The sequence below is a fragment of the Lissotriton helveticus genome, chromosome 8 (assembly GCF_964261635.1).
Source record: "Lissotriton helveticus chromosome 8, aLisHel1.1, whole genome shotgun sequence".
In the NCBI taxonomy this organism is placed as follows: domain Eukaryota; kingdom Metazoa; phylum Chordata; class Amphibia; order Caudata; family Salamandridae; genus Lissotriton; species Lissotriton helveticus.
In genome coordinates this window covers 1155450866-1155472581 of record NC_136069.1, presented here as the reverse complement: position 1 = coordinate 1155472581, position 21716 = coordinate 1155450866, and the positions used below count along the sequence as shown (strand labels likewise).

General features: G+C 44.8%; 1 protein-coding gene across 1 annotated transcript in view; it reads right to left on the bottom strand.

The window, feature by feature from the left end:
* Window positions 1-21716, bottom strand: part of GRK1 (G protein-coupled receptor kinase 1) — a 636766-nt gene that overhangs the window by 80893 nt on the left and 534157 nt on the right. The window lies entirely within an intron of this gene.

Sequence of the window (21716 nt, the reverse complement as noted above, 5' to 3'; positions counted from 1 at the left end):
TTCAGAAGAGCTGGGGACACAAGGAACCACCCAAGGTAAGTACCCAGGAGTCCCATGAAGGCTGTGTGCAGAGTAGAAATACAGCTTTGTACTTAATGCAAGTCCATGGGAAAGTCGCCGTTGTAGTTTTTAAGAAGAAGGACCCTTCCCAGTGGACCCTGAAGAAATCCTGTGGAAGACAGAAGGTTGGAGAGTCACCCCAACCATTGATATCCCAGGAACTAGGATATCTACACTAGGGAAGCCGGGGGCATAGGTGCGAAGCGACGTAAGAAACAGCCGCACACCACAATGGAGGACTTCAGCAAAGATGCCGCTGGCGAAGAAGGTGAAAGAGTTCGGTGAAATCCAAGGGTGCATTCTTGAAGAGGAGTACCTGCAAACAGAGGGGACAGAGTCTATGCCACTCGAAGTGACCTGGAGGCACGGAAGACCAATGACCACCGTTGACGGATGGTGCAGAATTGTTGACAGTGACCTTGTCGCTACAGCTGTGATGGCCTGGCGGCGCTGTCGAAGACCAAGAGCCGTTCAATAGCTGTCCAACATTGGAAGTCGAGAACCAGGGTGTTGGTATCCAGTGGGAGCATCAACAAGCCTTGGCAGCAGCAACAGGCGTGGTAAATGAAGAAGGTGCAGCGTTGGGACCTGCAAGGTCGGGGGAGAGGAGTTGGCCTAACGGCTAGGATGGTCGACCTCAAATCTGGGGAACTGGGTTCAAGTCAATGCAATGACGCTGATCATCCTGTAATTCTGAGCAAATCACTTAAGGGCATAAGTATCAACCAAAATTTTAGTCGCAAACTCTGCAAATCGCAAAAAACAGCGTTTGTGAATAAAAATTCGCTATTACAGATATATGATGCACAATCGCATCGCAAAATAAGAAATCGCAAAACTTGCAATTTCTTACGTAGCGGTACCATGAATTCTGCGAATTTTCTAGCAATTTCTCATTTTGTGATTTTCACTGTTTGCGAAATTCACAAAGTGGATATCGCAAAATAAGAAATCGCAATGAAATGTAACAAAATATCGCAAATTGCGAATATGAGAAAATTGCAAATTAAGAAATCGCAATTACCACCAAGTGCATGCAGGTATAAAAAGCTGCCCACAATTCAACTGAAACTTCCACAATGGCAGCACTACATTTGATAGCCAGGAGGCTGCGTATCCGTGCCCTTGCACACAGGAGACTGAGGCAGGAGCGTATTTTCAGGCTGCGCATCAGGCTGTTCCAGCAGACTGAAGAGGACATCCATGAGAAGTACAGGCTGCACCCACAGACCATCTTGGACCTGATTGAGGAGCTGAAGCCCTTTTTGGAACACCCAACGCGCAGGACACAAACAATTCCAACCCATGTGCAGGTCCTGTGCTCACTGCACCTCCTGGCCTCAGGGAGTTTTCAAGGAGTCATAGCAGAGGTTGGCAGGGTGTCACAGAGTGCAATATCTCGCTTTTTCCATGCCTTTTTGGATGCAATGCTGCAGAAGCTAGCACATCATATATAGTTCCCCAACACCCAAAAGGGATAACAGCAAACCAAACTTGACTTTTATCAAATTGCACATTTCCCCCATGTCTTTGGCTGCATTGATGGGACCCATGTGGCCCTCACACCCCCAGCAGCAACAGAATATGCGTACAGGAACCGAGAATGCTACCAGTCCCTGAATATACAGATTGTGTGCAATGCTAAGTACATGATCAACGACATTGTATCAAAATACCCTGGCAGCACACACAACTCTTTCATCTTCAGACATAGTGGGATACACAGACGTCTGAGTGCTGGAGACTTTGGAGAGGGATACCTGCTAGGTAAATCTATAGCACACATACATCCATCCACTACTTCTTTTGGGGGGGGGGACATTGACTAACCTATTATTTGTATCCATGCAAGTGATAGTGCCTACGCAGTGCGAGACTTCATCCTCACACCGTATCTGGATCCAGCAAATGCAAGGGAGAGGAGGTATAACAGGGCACACAGATCAACACGCAGCGTCATAGAACGTACCTTTGGAATACTGAAGAGCCGATTCAGATGCCTACGTAAAAGTGGAGGGGCACTGCAATACAGCCCAGAGACAAGCTGTAAAATCGTGACAAGCTGTGCAATGCTCCACAACATGGCAATGAGGAAAGGCACCGCAATTGATGTGAGCGAAACAGACACATCGGATGATGATTGCCCACCCCCCCTGGCCGGGCAGCAGCAAGAGTCGGGGCAGCTGCTGGACGTCAGAGACGGTCTGATATCACACAAAACTACTTTTAGGTAAGAAATAAAGGTGCTGGGCCAAAATGCTTTTTGTTACATGTGATGTGTTTATTCACACTTCACACTCAAGATTTTTAGCAGTACCCAACACATATTTTGTACACAGTGAAGGTACTGATCAATAATGTGCAACAATATGTTTAGGTGGGTTGCTTCACCCCTTTTCACAAAAGTTTCAATGTTTAGTTCACCTCCACGGTGACGGTTTGGTGCAGGGCGGTGTTCTGCCTGAGTGCCCGCCGTTGTCTGCCTAGCTGTAGCACCTTGTCTGCCACTGCGACGTAGTGCATCAGGCAATGTAGGAGTGACGCTGCTCTTACTGGAGGTCTTTTTGCTCTCCCCAGAGACCATGAGTGTGCTGCCTCCAGAGTTTACAGTTTGCATTTGTTCCACAGCGTTTGTTACTTGTTCCAGCCCTCTCGCAATGTCCTGGCAGCAGTGTGTCATTTGCAGCTGCAAAGTAATGCTGCTCCTTGTAAAGTTGCTGGTGGTGGTGCAGAGGCGGTTCACTGCCTTTGTATAATTGTGCAGTCGTGCATTGGCACGTTGGGCAGCCCTGTCCCTGGCATTTTCATTACGTTCCAGTGTGACGCATAGGTTTTGTATGGCACCTGCCATGGCCATAATGCCCTTCCCCATGTACCGCTGATTTTTGTTCAGGGTGTTCAGCTGCCTGTTAATCGAACGTAATGCTTTGTGTTGCAGACCCTGAACTTCAAGAATGTCCTGCTTAAGTCCAGCAAAAAGAGTATGTTCCTGTTCACTGCCAGTGCTGCTCCTCGGCCTTGACCTTCGTGCTTCGTGTGCTTCAACACTTTTTTGTGGTCTTTCATGTCCACGACTGTCAGACACTCCCTGCCTTTCCTCTCTATCCTCACTTGCCTCCCCTGAGGCGTCTAAGACGTCCTCCAATGGAGCCAGTGGGGGCACATATGTGCGCTTCCTGCGCATAATGGATGTGTGATGAGAGTCATCACTTGTGTTCCCATCATCGGAGTGCTCCAAATTAACTGGGATGTCTTCTCCCTCTGCATTGTCCTCAGGTGCCCTGGATTGTGCTGTGGAGGTAAAGGGGGACATATGAGTTTGTGTTTTGTGTGAATTTTGGACTCAATAAAGTTTACAACTTTTAAGTTGTCTGACTACTGACACTGTCATTGTGCCTTAACTGCAACCCACATTTTAGGTATTATTTCCTATGTCTCATTCACAAACTAACCTACATCCAACTACAGTTCCCATGATGCATTGATGTGTGTGTTGTAAGGAGTGGACCGGAGTGTACACAGTGGGCATGCTCTGGGGAGGTGTGAAAAAAATATTTGCCATGCATCTTACCTTGCCTGCTGGATGCAGGGTCAGAGCTGTCAATATCAGCCACACCACTTACACTCTCGGGCAGGACAGTGGACTCCACCAGCTCTTCATGGGGTGCTGGCTGTCCTGCTGTGGATGTTCTTCCCCCGGTCTTCTGTGACTCCTTCAATCTGGCTGCCACCCTTTCCTTGGACCTTTGGCGCATATCGTACCACCTCTTGTGCAGTTCTTCGATGGTACGATTGGTCACGCCCACAGCATTCAACTTCTCCTGTATTTGCAGCCATATCTTCCTTTTTCTTGCCTCTGGTACTTTCAGGGCTTTCTTACTAAACAGGAGCTCATGGCTGCAGACCATCTTCTCTATGAGGACCTCCTGCTCTTTCTCTGAAAATGTGAGCTTCCTTTTCCTCTTCTCACCCTCCTTTCTCTCCTGTGGCCTCTGACACTCCATTGGGGTTCTTGATGTGCTGTGCAGCCTCCAAACACACTCCAAACTGCCTCTCACTGTGGCTCAGGCAAACAGGTGCAGCTAATCACTCCCACTTCCTGGCTATGATGTCGCTATTAAGGAATCGCAAAACAATATTCTGAGAATTTTTTGCGATATTTATGAAATCGCAAAACTTTAGAGATTTTTTTACATACATCCCGTTTTGCGAATCTGAAATTGCGAATCACAAATTATCGCAATTTGAGATTCGTAAAACAGGATATTTATACAGATGCCCCTTAATCTTCCCGTGCCTAACAAAAATGAATGTGTCCTCATGTAATGCAGCTGGTACTATGTAAGCACTCTGATACCCGGTTCGGATCAAGTTTGTGCTATATAAAACTCTGTTAAAAAAAATAAAAGGTCCAAGGGACTCACCAAGTGCTGGAGAGTCAGAGCAGGTGCCAAACAAGCAGGGGAGCCCACTGAAGCCAAAGAAGATCCCCAAGAGGACCCACAGGCCGAAGGCACAGGAGTTGCAAGAGGACCTCAAGCAGCTCACCAGAGATGCAGGCCCACGGTGCAGAGGATGCGGTGAGGGCAAAGATCTTGACAGGAAGAGATGCTAGAGGCTGGGGCTTCTTGCAGCTTGAAGATCTCTGGAGGACAGAGTCAACAAGCCTTGGCAATGGCAAGTCAATGCCATAGGGATGCTGTTACAGTGGTTCTGATGAGGGATACTGGCTACAAACGTGCTGAGAAGACATTGCAGACCTCGAAGGAGGTGCAGAACCATGACATGTGTTACTGAGCCTTTCAGTGTCTGTAGGACGTCAGGAGCAGCCGATGGGTCAGCATGATTGGGGTGCCTGCAGATGCAGGGGAGTGACTCCTTCACTCCAATGGAGATTTCTTTGAGTGTCTTTGATGCCCACAAGCCTGGAGAAGAACCTGGATGAAGTACAGGCACAGACAACACAGAAGACTGGCAGGACAACGAGACCAGGAACGGCAGCAGTCTTCCTTGGTGCAGTCTCGGTTCCTAGGCAAAGTCCAGAGAAGTCCAAAGTGCCAGACAGTAGAAGTTAAAGTGGTTTCGGGTTTGAATCTTTTCCCACGTTGAATCTGTAGAGATTCTCACAAGTAAGCCCTTAATCACCCTAGAGAAAGGATTGGGACGATTCAAGGATCCCTCCCAGAGGAGGGGCTTGATAGAGGGGAGGATACTCCCCTGTCCTTTGACCAGTTTTACTCCACAGCAGGAGCCAACGGCTCCCTGAACTGGTTCCAACTGGAGTATGCAAGGAGGGCACCAAATGTGCCCTTCAAAGCAGTCTTTTGGAGCCGGAAAGCGCCCCACTCCAGCCCAATACACTAAGTCCTGTTCGGGAGGTGGTAAAAACTCCCTGTGACAGGAAACCTATTGTTCTACCTTCCCCTGATCAAGCTCAGCAGCAGGACGGCAGAATTGTGTCTGTAGTCGGCAGCAGCATTAGCTTGCTGTTAGACTTTGAAAGGCCAGGAATACAGGGGGGCTCCCTAGTATATGGGATCCTACGTCCAACACTGGAATCGGTGTTGGGGTAGGATTCTAAGTTGTTTGATACCACACATGACTGGTTTCGGTGCAGCCAATATATAGTTAGACATCTCGTAATTGACTTGATGTCCACTATATGTATTAAATGGCTGACCGTGTTGCAAAGCCTGGAGAATCGACTCCAGGGTTTGTAGTGGGTGTCCTGCTAATGCAGGGCACCCTCACACTTATAACCTAGCATCCTCCTTCAGGATTGAAAGGTCTGCCTTAGGGGTGACTTATAGGTTTTAAGAGTAGTGACCTCAGATATTTGGAAACTTATCTCTGCTGTAAGTAATACTAGCACCAACCAGGAGCGGCCCGTGCAGGGAGTTCCGTGGGGCGGAAAGGCAGGGCGGGGCAGGGAAGGGGCAGGCTGGGGGTTAGTAAACACCGGAATATGGATAATTGGAGGTCAGTAAAAATTAAATAAATAAAAACGAATTTTGTAGCGTGCGAGGCATCTCATTGACATGCTACGAAATTCGTTGTATTTAGTTAATTGGTTACTTACCTCCAATCATCCATATTCCAGTGTTTACTACCCCCCACCCTGCCCCTCCCCTGCCCCGCCTTTCCTCCCCACGGAACTCCCTCCATGGGCCGCTCCTGGCACCAACTCACACAGGCTGCAATGGCAGGCCTATAGCCACAGTTTGAATGGTCTCTCATGGGAGGCATATAATACATGCTGCAGCCCGTGGGAGACACCTGGTGTACCTATGCCCTGGGTAACTTAATACCATAACGGTACAGCAGTAGCCAATTGGGAGGTACCAAAGTCTTTACCATAGTCACATTTAGGGAGAGAGCACAGTGACTGGGGTCCTGATTAGCAGGATCCCAGTCAGACACGCCAGAAAACAGTATAACACCAGCGAAAAGTGTAGGTAACTATGAAAGCAGATCCTACTTTCCTACATACATATATAAAAAAAGAAAGTGTACATGTGATTGAGAGAGAAAGGGACAGACTAAACCAAAGTACTTCACATTAACACACTGTTAAACTAAAACCTTCAGTGGACTATTGATGATATCATGCTGTGGACAATGCAGTGATGTGAATTGTTTTTTATGGAATGCTGAGATGTAGTCACTTCATTTCAGGTAAAGTAGGAGGTGGGTTACATTCCAGAATGAATCAGCTGGATTCAATCCCAATAGCCAGACGATCTATGTGAGGGTATACAAGAGGAAGACGTAAGGAATTCCCATAAAACAACTTTGGGGGCCAAGGAGACATAGGATGACAACTTTGGTTGTGGAGGAAAGTTTAGACATGATGCAAGAGTTCTGTGTCAGTGGGAGAATGGCCAGTATTGTGAAATTGAGATGTTTCTGGGGTCCTTGGTTTTGGCTCAGTTCAGTCTGAACCAACTATTTGTACCCAGTGATGGACAGCTGTTATGACCTGATGGAAACAGTCATGGTCTTAGTTCATTCTAGTATTATCTTGGTTCCGTTGGTGAATAAATAGAATGTGATGCCAAAAGAGTGAATAAGGGATGCGTGAGGATCCTGATCTCATAAGGGGTAGGACATTGACTTGGCTTCATTAGAGGTGAAGTGAATGACTGAGGCTAGAGCAGGGCCCTGGACAGCTGCTGCCTTTAAACGCTGGCAAAGGATGCCTGGGGCAAAGATATCAAATGCAATAACAGGTCCAGGGCAATTATGATATTGACTCTACAGTCATCAAACATTATTGTTGTCATGAATGAAGGAATTGTTCACTGACTCAGTGTCTTACAAGTGGCCTATATGTTTTTGTCCTTAAACAAGGCTTTATCCGGAAAGGGAGTTAGTGACTGTCAATTGGTCAGTAATTATTTTTAGAATTGGAGTGACTGAGACATTTTTGAAGGATGGTGAAACAGATCCAGAAAAGAGAGTGGAGTTGACCAGGTGGAATAGCCCTTTGAAAAGAGAGTTCAAGCTCCTTGAGCAGTGCAGGTGGATAAATGCTTAAGGAGAGCCTGAGGACTGAAGTATGGAAGATGAGAGGCTACCTCACTTAGTAGTTTAAAGTTGGGGAATAGTGTAGGCCTGACTAGAATACGTGATGTCAAGGCAAATTATTGCTACTTTTTCTATTAGGGAGGTGAAAATACTATTCACAGAGGTTGGCTAAAGATTACACAGATGACAAAGGTGATAAACGGCTGGAGTGTTTATTCATGATTTTAATGTGTTTTTAGTCATGTGGAGTGTTGCAAAGAGGATATTTTGACATTCCTAAATTTCTCCAGAAATAACGAGGTAGGCATGTTTGGAGATATGATAGGTACTGGAATCATTTAAGAGAGCTGGGCTGGTATTAAAAACTGTCAGATTGCATGACTGAATCCTTTAGGCATGCATTTTATATGGAAGCATTTGTTTTTCATTGGTGAGCTGACCATGTCCAGGCTGCAATGAAAAAGTTGCAGAGGTCAGATCAGCCCATTGCTTCAATGGAGTCAGTGGGATACAGTCCAATCAGAAGTGAATGGTACCGTGGGATAGATTTGTGCATTTGTCGACGACCGAGCGATGATGTCGTTTCCTGGTCATGCTACACTTGTGCAGCGTGGTAAGCCTGGATAAAGAAAGATATTGTAAAATGGCCAGATCAAGCGGTAACGATGGCTTGATCACAGTCACCAAGTTCATAGCTAGTAGTGAACAAAAAAGTTAAAGGTAAGTTCTCTCACATGAGCTGGTAACGAAAACGCTTTTCTGAATTAAAGCGCTGTCACCTTGTACATGAAGGATTTGGATCTAGATAAGCTGGCCTGGTCGACCAAGATTTGGAAGTCTCCTAGAATCATGACGTTGAAGTGGGAGATGAGAAGTTGGGTAATTGTGTGGGCAAAAACCTAGCAGATGGTTGATTCTCAGCACACAAAAGAGAAAAGGAATAGGACAAACAACATTGAAACAATATTCTTTCATGGAGTATGGGTAATGGGAAATTAGTAATGGTTGCAGGAAATGAGCACATGTTAATTAAGGCAAGACCACAACCTCTGTAGCCTGGTTTACCTTTGTAAAGAATGCGGAAGCGAACCACGGGAATCTTGGCGATCAATATACATTGGAGGCTAGTTACTAGGTTTCTATTAGGCAGAGTATATCCAGGACGTTCCTTGTTAGGTTTCAGTGGAATGCTTACCTGCAGTAGAAGCGCTGAGCAGCAGATAGCTAACACAAGCAATTACGAAGGGTATTGGCTTGTGCATTGTTGATATAAGCATTGAGGGTAATGCACTCAGGGCAGAGGAATGGTGTAATGAATGTCAGCATAAGCTACGGTATTGGTTGTGTAGATGGACCAGAGACCAGCAGGCGAATGTTTAGGGACAAACAGAAACATTTATACTAAAAAATGTGTATATAATATTACATCATAGTGTGTAATCACTGTATCAGTCTCTAATATCCTCATTACAGTCGAGTTGTGACATTCCTAGTCATTGGTAATAACAAAATGATGCACCTGCTCAGTTGTAATAAGTTATTACAGTTGAGTTGTGAGGTCAAAATGCCTGTTGCCAGAGCAGCAGCCAAAGTCATAGAACATACTTGCAGCTGCAGTTTAAACACGTAAAAATGAGAACAGAGTTTTTTTTTTTTTTTTTAAAGAACATTGATCAACACAAAACGAAATATTTATTACATCGTATTTTTTTCGGCACCTATAGGCCATAAGAGGAAAGACATCATTTCTGACGGGTACTTCTATCTGCTTATCTCTCACCTTGTGAATTTCCCCATACCATGAAGCCAATTTGTATGTTGCGGAACATAGCTGAAAATCAAAAAAGGACTGGTCCCAGTCGACGAAGCGGATGGGCTGTTGCTCCAAAGGCTTATCTTGTGAATGTTCCTCATCAAAATCGAGATCTTCAGGTAAGTGCAAAAAGTTAGAAAGCACAAAAAGTCAAAACACGCCTCCTCTACTTCCTGCCACTCAGAGTCATGCAACACTCTGGGTATCTCATGCCTCCCACCCTGAAACTGATTCCAACCCTCCTCCATATTCGACAAGACTTCTCTGGCCCTGTAGCGACCGTAATAAATAAGGGAATTCAAGGATACTATGGACCAGTTCTTCGGTACCCAATTGGATCACTCTGGCGCGCCTTCGGGTCTTAAGGATTTGACGTGGCCTCAATGGGTCTGCACCTGTCAATCCATCCTCAATGCTAACTGTGCCCCTTGGCCACATTCCAAGGTCAGCACCAGCTTCAAGCTCATCGCTGATACCATTTACGGCACCACAGCTCACGCCACAACCCTGAGTGTTGACACCAGCATCAATGTCGCCAACGCCAGAGGGGGAGCAATAATAATCCTGTCAGATTCTGAAGCACACCTGAGGCAACCTCCATCAACATTGCTCCAACCTCGCCTATACCCGCACTCTGATTCCGATTCACTACCACAACAATTGTACGATTATGGAGATGATGACAGTGAGGAAAGTAGTGTATTATATGGTGTGGTTGTGTAACATCACTGTGTAATACACTCACGATACCAAGGTGGGTTAATCAGGCTTGTTGGGTAAACCTTAGCTCAACCCTGGGTAGCTGTGGCTTTGCGCAGTCATGCTTAACCGAAGGAACATAGGTAAGAACAACCCAAGTAAAGGAGACAAAAGTCCGCAACGTACAATCCGCCAATTGTTCACCGCCGCAGTAACAGCTTTGGAAGAGCATCCCATATGAACTGGCTAAAATGCTCTCACCCAGGTACCGCACATTTTTTATCTCTAAGGTGCACACTGGCCTGCATGAACGACGCACTATTCTAGGGTCTCAAACACGGTTCTGATTTTCCATCTAGCATCCTATTTATTTCTGGCATAATATTCTGGTGGGCACTTCATACTATCATGCGCCATACAGACCCACACATTATATAGCATGCATTCAATGGTTCTAATATCAGACTCTTATTTACCTGGAAGGAGTATCATTTTCTCTCTGCCACATATGCCATACTCATCCTGAAACACTCCCACGCAAAATTTAACCCCATGCATGCTTGCACAATACAATATTGAATGCCCACACACTCTACAGCTCTGGCCTTGCATAGTGTAGTTTCACCCCATACTCACTATATAATTCACTGTTGACCCCTCATCTTGGGTTACCCTGCTTGGGGATAAACGCTTTCATATGGCGTCATTTTATGGCACAATTTATATTGTCTTTCTATATTTTATTTTTTATACATTCAGTGACCTTTTATGCTATTGCTTTTGTAAAAGATTTTAGGTAATCAAACAAAGATTTTACTTATTTACTGGGTAAGGCATTTGGAAGTGCCAAAACAACAAAGTAAGAAAGTCACAAAACACGAACGAAATCCAAAGCCATTAACAAAATAGATCTTATTTTTAGGAATCTTTAGACACGAAAATGAATGAAGTTCACCACAATATTCCAGAGATATAGATTTTTAAGTAAATATAAATCACAGCTTTTCACTTAAAATACAAACCAGCAGCAACTACAGCAGAAACTTTGAAAACTTTCTAAAACTATTAGAAAGTTGTGTTTGTGTACTCCGTCCAACTTGGGTGACCCACTCAGGCTGTGAGCAGGTCAGTGGGCCCAGTAAGTAGGTGCAGGGCAGCTACCTTGTCATCAAAGCAGTCTCCTGTCCAGTTCCAGATTCTATGGTCGAACTGCCATAGACTTCAATTGTGTGGTCCAGATGCAAGAAATACAGGATGCTGAAGATGCTGCAAGGATGCTGAGGATGCTATTCGGTCAGTGGGGGGTTTACGGGGGCTACTCCTTTGTCCACAGTCTTGGTGGGGCGACTTTGGCCAAAGGGGTTGATGTCCCTCGAAGGCCCTGGTGACCACCACCCCCCATGGCCGGCTCCTGCAATGTCCCGGGGTGCCCACCCCCGGAACATCGCTGTTTGCTATGACAGGGCGGGAGCATGGATCCCGCCCTGCCATAGCAAACTCTGCTTTCCTTCATTGAAGCGAGTGCAGGAAACCTGCTCTCGGTTTAATGAAGCAAAGCAGAATTGCTTTTGCACAAGGGGATCTGCATGTCAGCAGCTCCCCTTGTGCAAAAGGAATACCGGCTCCCGCAGGAGGTGGGGAGCCAGCGGGACCGTGGGGGCATCGGGGCTCCCCGCGGTCCCCAACAGAGAGGCCAGGCCCCGGGAGCGGGGCCATGCGACCCCCCTCCCCTGTGAAAAAAAAAAGGAAAGGCCAGCCCGGGGGATGGGGTCCCTGGGGCCATAATTGGCCTGAGGAGGAAGGCCACGCGGCCCCCGCAAAATAATTAATAAAATAAATTTTGAAAAAGTCTGACCATGCCCCAGTGGATGGGATCCCCGGGGCCTAAATTGGCCTTGGAAGGGGGCCACACGCCCCCTTCCCATTATTTAAAAAAGGGCCCAAAAAGGTAAAAAAAGGGCGGCCACACAGCCCCCCTTGTAAAAAAGAATGTTTTTTTAAAAGCCGGCATCTCGCCGGAGACCACGCCCCCTTGTCACATATTACATCATTCATGACATGGTCAGTGACATCACTGATGACATCGCTGATGACATCTCAAATGACAATATGCGCCACAGAGCTGCGTTGTAGATAGAGAGGTGATCTGAGGCCATGCCCCTTTTTACACCTTTCTGCAACGCAGCTCTGTGGCACTTACTGGAGGTACCTGGTGGGCTAGGTAGCCCCCAGGGTCCCTCAGGATTAAAGGGGACTTCATCCCCGAATTTACAACGCGCCAGGGGGCGAGTTTGCACACTTCTTATGTCAAGCCCTGCCCCCTCACTGCACCACTGTGAAAAAGGCGCACCTGGCGCGTTGTAAGTTGGGGGATTCAGTCCCCTTGAATCCTGAGGTTTCCTGGGGGGTAACTGGCCCACCAGGTACCTCTAGTAATGAAACAGGGGAAATATATTAAGACTTTTGCACTCGGTTACAAGCCTAGTAAACATCAGCTCCACTGACCTTATGCTAATAGAGTTTCAGCCAAATACCGAGTTGCATCGCCCAGATACAACAAAAGCAACCTGGAACTCCTTTGAGATAGCCAATAAAATCATGGAAGAAGAAGCAACGTTCCAACAATCGGGGATAGAGCTGAGACTCGAAAAGCGACCTCGTTTTAAAACACCTTTCTTACCTCTCATCAGGACTTCAGTACAAGAAAGTACCAAATCAGTACTACAGGGAGCTAGAAGTAGTTCCCCAAGGACGTACTACCAAGAATCAAAAAGACTTCCACCTGGACAAAATCAAAGCCACAGTAACCATCCTTCACCAGACACCCTCCTCCTCAATTGGAAGTCAATCCAACGTACAATCAACACAACGACTGGCGCAAATTGACAAAGAGGGAAAGAATTTGTTAATCCCCCAGATAAGACCAGGGAAATCAGGATTTGCTCTTGGAACATCAATGGCCTAGCCAGTAAAAGCAATGATCCGGAGTTCCTACAATATCTAAATACATTTGACCTTCTACTGCTCCAAGAAACTTGGGAAGACAAGGCATTTGAGCTGCAAGGGTTTACTTCTTGTTACATCCCGGCAAACAAATACTCCACTTTCGAACGAAGATCAGGAGGTCTGATGTTCTTTGCTTCAATAGTAACAATAGGCGAAATTAAGGTAATAGATTCTCACATACCTCCCCCAAGTGCTATACAGGGGTAAAGATTTCACTTTGGCTACAGAAGCAGCCCCAAGAAGTAATAATAATCAATACATACATCCATCCTAAACAGAAACAAAAAGTAGCCAAGGATTTGGTGAAAAGCCTTGGAAAAAATAATGGAAGAAAAAGAATCCGACTTAATCATCTTGGCGGGGGACTTCAACATGTTTCTCATCAGCAAAGACCTCTACAATGACCTAATTCAAGAATTGAATGAAGCGTGGGTCGTGCCAACACAAAGCTTGACAAAAAATAAAAAATCAACGAAATACTCAAAAAACTTACTTTGATACCTGGAACAACTTAACCTAAGGGCCCTGAATGGACGTTATGTCGAAGATGATCCACCAGTCGCTACCTTCCACTCCAATAAACAATCCTCCCACCTCCATTACATGTTCATATCATTAAACATGTTCTGCTGGATAACAACGTTCAGAATAGGGACGAGTGACTTCAGCGACCACCTGCCTCTAGAGGCTATAATAAGAGTCAACTCGCAACTGGAAACCGAACCACACACAGGCCTTGCCACTGAAGTTACGTCAAATCTAAGGCGGTTACGGTGTAACGCCGATAACATCGACTCCATAAGCTCTATAGCGAAATCTCTTTTCACTGAAATTGCCAGCACCTCAACTAACCTGTCGGAAGTCTGGCAAAACTTCACTCAAACTATCAGTGAGAAATTGATAAAAAATTTCGCCAAATCACTTATGTCAAGGGAAGGCTATTTTAAGTAAAAATCAACTAACCTCAGAAATGAAAACACAAAAACGGTTAACAAACCAAACATTGAGACAGATGCGGAAGGATCAAACAAACCATAGCCTGCAAATTGTTTTACAGAAAGCAAAAAAACAGCTAAAACGGATGAAATGGGAAAAACAGAAGCAAAGAAACGAAGACCTATGGGCAAAACTACTTTATGAATGGAAGCAGAAAAATAGCTCTAAGATCTGGCAAATGGTCAAAAGAATAAAGAATCCAGAACATCTAGGCCAAAACTCCCACATATCAGAGGAGGCATGGACAAAATACCTATCGAAGCAATTCAATAATGAGGACACTACAGAGGACGCCGTAACAAATAAACCCTGCACAAAAGTCACAAGGTTTAAAACAGAAGAAAAAGATAACTGCTATACGGCCACAAGGACCCAAGAAATGCGTGAGCATGGGGCTATGACCCCATCTAAATTCACCAAACAAGTGCCAGAAGAAAGTTGCTCGAAGTCTGTTGAGTCCGGGCGAAAGACAACTACGCCAGCGGACATCAAACGGCAAATAACAAGGGGGAGGCTCACTGGAGACCCGGGGCCCAATGGCATTCCACCTTTGCTGTACAAATCAGATGCAGAGTTTTGGAGTGTATCACTAACACCAATATTCAATAGTCTAAGGCATACCCAGACTCTTCCTGAGTCCTGGCATGGGTCAGTCATCAGCCCAATTTTCAAACATGGTAGCAAGAAGCACCCAAACAGCTATCGGCTTATTGCCCTCCTAGATGTGGAGGCCAAATACTTCGCAGGAACCATCTTGGAGGAGCTAACGTCGTGGGCATCCAAAAACTGCATCATCCCGATCAACCAAACAGGTTTCTGCAGAGTTCAAGGGACCACAACCAACATCATGGCCCTGTCCTTGCTGATGGGAGCAGCAAAAGAGATTAAATCACCTTTATATCTCTCGTTCATTGACTATACTGCTGGATTTGACCACGTGGACCGCAATAAACTTTGGCAGAAACTGGACAACTGGGGAATACCGAAACATCTCCTGGATGTGCTAATACTACTCCACTCAAACACCTGGATTAAAATCAAACTTGGAGCAGGCACACATCTCTCGAAGCCCATTAGGACAACAAAAGGGTTAAAACAGGGGTGTGTATTAGCACCTATCTTATTCAACCTTTTCCCAGCCGATCTACCTGGGGAACTTGATAAATGCCCTAATCATGCACCCAAACTAGGGACAATCACCCTCTCCAACGTGCTATACGCAGACGACTTGGTGCTGATAAGTCGGACACCAACGGGCCTTCAGCATCTCTTGAATGTGGCACATACTTTTTCAGTAAAGAATGCTCTCCAAATAAACTTCAATAAGTCAAAGGTCATGGCTGTGAACTATAGGAAAAATAGGAGAGTTTGTTGGCACCTGAATGAAGAAAAGCTGGATCTGGTAACCACTTACAAGTACCTGGGAGTAATTTTGGATTAAAAAAATACATCTAAAGCACAACTCGACTCCTTACGAGGGAAGGCAACTATGACCTACCTGGCTATAAAATCACTAAAGGCCAAACTTCCCAATCTCACACTCAAACCTCTCCTTCAAATTTTGCGTGCAAAATTACAGCCGACCCTTACATACAGCTATTACTCCCCACTTGGATAACAACCCAAAGTACGTAGATATCGCCATTACATAGGATTCTACCCACGCCAAGGAGCCGCGCAGCGATTATTATCCCCTAAAACACAAGGCTAAACTTCGCGGCACTGTGGTCTATACCAGGCAATTTCATTTATGTAGTCCTGATGATGATCCCTTTATTTAATGAGCTTGGGATCGAAACGTCGTCGACAAACTAAAAATAGTGTCACTAGTATCCATGGTGCATAAAATATGTGGTTACTATTGTGGTTAGCTTGATTTATTCTTTGACCAGTTCAAGCTACCAAAGCTCCATTTTTGCCTGTAAATTGTTTTGTCTATTGTTTGTTTGCTCCCTGTCTTATGTATTGGGTGCAGGGTTGTGTCCTGCTGTACTGTTTTTCTTGTATCACTTATTATTCCTAATACACTGCATATTAAAAATTATCAGTCCGGCTGGACATTCAGAATATATATAGTACCCATTAAGGTCTATACCTCATTTGTCTTTAAAAAAAAAAAAAATCATAAGGACCAATGTTCGATAAAATAATGGGTTCTCTTCTAGCAGCAGGAAAACAGCAAGAGCAAAGTCAACACAGTGTTAAACTTGCGACTGCCCACCCCAGAAAAGGGCCAGCATTCTTAAAGAGGACCTTTTGCCGTATATCTCACTCTATTAATGTGGCTTTTTTAGATCCCGTATTGCCAGTATGGAAGAAACCTTCTTCCACTTCGGCGTTGGGTGTTGGTCCGAGTCATGACCCGAGGGACAAGAGGAAGTGTGATTTACTCCACCATGGTGATTGATTGTGCCAAAAGATGATTTCCGTGCAACTGAACTACATGTTTTCACTCGCTTTTCCCCTGTTACGATTTTTCTATCAGGCTGGTTTGGGAATCAGAGCTCTACCTGCAGGGCATTTGCATGCTTGTCTTTCGCTTGTCCTGAGGAGGCCAGAATTTCACACAGCTGAAACGCGCTGGCTTCCCATTACGGGCTTTTGTGCTGATGGATTGTTTTGACAAGGAGATAGGAAATAAGGGGAGATTTTTCCTATTACCTTCTTATATCTACGACTACCTCCGAGATGTATTTAATGGAATGAAATTGCCACATAAATCGAAAGTCTATGTTGAATGTCTTGGTGGACAAGCAGCAGGTGAACTCTTGATATATATTGTTACATCTATTGCCTGGACTATATTGTTCGATATGTTCATTGTGTTTCCACTAGTCATGTATGTGTGTATTCAGAGATACTTATGAACTGTAGATATATTTATGGGTTGGCATTCTTAAAGAATAATTCCAATTTGTTAATCATGATTAATTAAATCAGAGTCCCTATGAAGATTTACTGTTTCATTGTGGATAACTAATATAGGTTACAATTGGCCTCCAATATATACTATTTTATTGTGTTTGCATGTAGTAGCCCAGGTTTTGTGGGATAAGGTGGGCAATCCCTTTTTTGGTTAACAATGTCAAACGGCTTGTAGGCTGCCGCTATTGCCCTGCTCTAAGCGGCCAAGTGTTCCTTCGGGCCCACCCCTCACCGGAGAGTCTTGATATTCAAGCTTTATAATCTGGGGTCCAATCTGAATGTTCTTCTGCCAAAGCACCCTCCAAAAGGGTGTCAAAACGTTTTGATGCTTGGGGCAAAAAGGCTTTTTCCGCAGGATGTATGGCCCTGAAGTCCTTTAAAACTAACAGCCTTCTAGCTAGGTGTAATCATGCCTTGTGGGATATGGCTGAAATGATGTTGCCTCATGTCCCAGATGACATGAACGAGCATTTCTAAGAGTTCCTTCTTGATGGTCAAAATGCCTCTCCCCAAATTATAAAATCAGCACTTTACTCACAGCAGATTCATGACCCATGCTATGGGCACTTCCATCACCATCCATAAACATGCTGGGCTCCATACATCCAACTTTTCTGCAGATGTCCAGGCATATCTTATGGACTTTTCTTTTGATATGGTGGGGCTTTATGATGACAAGGCTGATTCAGCTTTGAAGTGTTTCAAAACACGCAAGGCCACTGCGCACTCTCTTGGCCTGCAGCTCCTGACCCAATCCAAAGATTACAGCCAGTTTTATTGCTTTCGCAACTTCTCAAGTGGGTCTTTCTTTCGCCGAAGATGATACCAGCCTCAACTCTCATAACAACCTAATCCTCCGGTCAGGCAGTACAGAGGTAGAAGCCAGGGAAAAGGCAGTGGACCCACCCTGCAACCCTCTTCTGCTTTCTCCCTCTCCTCTCCTGCACTGCCCGGAAAGAAGGTCTAGTTTGCTTTCCCAAGTTATCCGGAAAATGTGTGTGTGTGTGTGGGGGGGGGGTCAGGTGTCTCACTTTCTGTTGTCCCAGAAGGCCATTTCTTCAGACCTCTGGGTCCTTCAAATCATAAAAAATGGTTACACCCTTGCCTTTCTTCAGGCTCAGCCCCATTTCTCCCCCACCCTCTTCCTTGTCTTTAGCCCACCTAGCCATACAACAACAAGAGATGGCAGTTTTTCTCCTGAAATAAGCAGTGGAGTTAGTGACAGAGCAGGAACGGGGCCAGGGATGTTATGCTCATTACTTTCTGGTACCTATATAGGACGGTGGTCTCTGTCCAATCCTAATCCTCAGGGATTTGGACTTGTTCCTCAAAATGGAAAAGTTCAGGTCACTGACCCTAGCTCAAATACTACTGGTGTTGGAACTTGTAGATTGGATGGTGTTACTCAACCTATAGGAAGCATACTTTCATATCCCTATACTGCGGTCACACCAGAGGTGTTCTTGATAGGTGGTGGGTTCTACACACTACCAATCTGTGTTTCTTCCTTTTGGTTTGACTTGATCGTCTCGACTCTTCACGAAGGTGATGGAAGTGGTAGCCTCCCATCTCAGAAGGTCAGGTATGCTAGCTTTATACATTCTTCTAGTCACTCGTGGAGCTGCAAAATTTTGTGCTCTGTAAGCATTACTAATCATATGTTAAACCACTTGTTAAAATGTTAACCTGTGGGTTTGAGTGTGGCAACATACCTATATAAAGAAGACTCATGTTTATATATCCTTACTATCATCATTAGCCTATGATGCATTCATTGTAATCAAAATGTATAATTAACATAGGCCTTACTGTGATTAGGCCTCAGTTGCCCAAAGTATTTTTCATTATACACTATAATGATCCTTCTAATGTACCTTCACGTTTTTTTTTTTAATTTCAGGTGGCTGGCAATTTATGATAGCTAGAAGACTAGCTGGGTGTTTTGCATTTAAAAATGTTAGCTTAGAATACTAATTGGATACTTGTTATTATTTACACAGTGGTTTGGGATGGGAAAAGTTGATATCTTCAAGGCAGTGCAGCTATGTGAGCCTCTGTTTAGTAGTAATAAAATAGAGTTCACCTGCTCCCGGAAGACGGTACAACTTGATTAATTCCATCGGTTGGGAATTAGTGGGAGAAAGTTTCAGAAGAATTCTGTTTGATTTAATTGTGTGTCACGTAGAACAGTTAACAAAACCTGACCTGACTTCGCTGAGGGAAGACCTTTTCCCAACTCTACTGGTTTCCCCTATACTTGGTTCTTGAGCGTGTCTCTTGAACATTTTTACCTATTTCCAATTAAGCTTAATTTGGTTCATTTGAGACTGGCACATCCGCATATAATTTCCCGGTGTCACTGTTTGATACTTTATTCAGAATAGGCAACTACCTTTATGGAACTGACACTGCCTTTATTCTGCATCTTGTATTTTGTAATGATTTCCATTGCCAGCTATATAATATATCATCACAGACTTCACAACCGGTTTGACATCTATGCCTATTTGATAATGCAGATGCCCCTAGCCCTGATGGGGCAGAAAACGCAGATTTACTGTGCAAGTTAAACTGCATGATATACTGTACACCAAAAGCATATTGAGTGCCAGACTCATGATGAAGATGTAGATTTTAAATTGGCCAAACCAGAAACGCCTGTTGGGTTGTTTCCGATGATGACTGCAGAGGATTTGCCCCCAGATCTGAAAGGTTCTTCAAATCCGAAAGGTGTAGAGCCAGTGCGCATAACTGTTAAATCAAATGCCAAGTCTCTCCAAATGCCACGGTACAGTCTCTCACCAGTTGCTGGAATTGTTTCAGTAACTGAGTCTGTGACACAACAAGGATCTCTAGAAAAGATTTTTGGGAGTCCATGTATCTACCAGATCATGGGCCCGCAGAAACATAACAGAAAGTACCAAATAGTCCAAGACCTCTGAAATAATAATATCATTGTTGTCCCATGTTGTTCTGTGGTACCAAATCCTGCCGTAACATTATTTCAGATACCCTGGGAAGCGGAGTGGTTCACAGTGGTCGATTTGTGCCAGGCATTCTTTTACAGCCCATCGCACAAAGAGACAGTTTTTCTTTGTGTTCCGGACCCAAAATAGAATTTTGGCATAGTGCCGAGTTCCACAAGGGTATACAGAGAGTCCCTAGATCAGATATTGAAAAAGAACCTGGCGACCCTGAAGCCACCATGCAATTCAGTTCTTGTTCAATATATTGATTGCTCATTAGTGGCATTGAAATCACAAGAAGCATGTAAGCAAGATACTATTTCTCAACTAAATCATTTGACTAGGAACGGACATAAGGTGTCACCAAGTAAATTTCAGTACTGTCAGAAGGAAGTCCTGTATCTAGTACATCACAATGAAAAAGGAGCAAGGAATCTGTCTGTGGATATCCAATATTTCCCTAGTGGGAAACCCTCTACAGAGCTTAAAACACAAAGATGTGTCTGATCGACTACCCTGGGACAATGAAAGCATGAATTGAACTGAGAGAAAGTCTTTGTCGTGCCCGGCACTAGGAATGCCAGATCACAGTGAAGAGCTCGTCTTATATTGCAGTGGAAGAGAAGGGTGTTCTCTCTCGATCCTCACACAAACCCATGTTGAATTGAAAAGGCACGTGGCCTATTTGTCTTTTATGCATGACCTAGTAGCAGTGGGTTTGCTGGGTTGCCTAAAAGCCATGGCTGAAGTTGGTGTCAGAATACAGCAGAGTGAGGGTATTGTTTTGGGTTATCCACTCACTGTGATGGTTCCACACTCTATGGAAGCACTTCTAACATGGACTAAGACACAGCATCTAACCAGTAGTCAACTCACTATAATGAACAAGGTATGCTGGTGGCAGACAACATTAGACTGAAACGGTGTGGGCGTTTGAATCCTGCCACTTTGCTGCCATTGCCTGAAATTGAAATGGATTGGGGGGAAGGGGGTTTAAATATGACTGTTTTGATGTGACTGAATTGTGCACCAAGCCAAGACCTGATTTTAAAGATGAAAACCTAGCAGAGCCTGATTAGGTATTATTTGGGGACGGCTCCTGTTTACAAGATGATGGGGAAAATCTGAAAGCTGCTTATCCTGTCTGCACCATAGAAGATGTAGTACAAGGCCCTGTCTGGGTGATGTAACCTCTGCCCAATTGGCTATATTAGTTAGTCTTATTGGAGCATGTTGTATTTCAGATCAATTGAAAGTTACTGTTTACACTGACAGTCAGTACGGCTTTGGTGTTGTCCATGATTTCAGAAAGTCGCGGTCACAATGTGAGTTTATGACATCTTCTGGATCCCCATTCTGGAATCGGATGTACATCACAAGATTGCTCAACGCAATGCAGATGCCTCTTGAGATAGCAGTTGTGAAGTGTGCAGCACACAAGAGCGAAAATGATTGTGTCACTTTCGGAAATCATTACGCTGAGAAAGTTGCCCAGTATTCTGCTCATGGGTCCTGTGCCTTCAATGTAGAATAGTGTAATGAATTTGGACGCAAGACTGCCCAGAATCTGTTGCTAAGTGTTGCTGATACATGGGAGGAGGCCAAGAGATTGCAGGAAGAAGCACCAGAGAGTGAGAAGTAGGGATGGGTCAGAGCTGCTTGTATGAAGAATGAGGATAAGGTTTGGGTTTCTGTAGATGAAAGACCTGTTTTACCAAACAGTC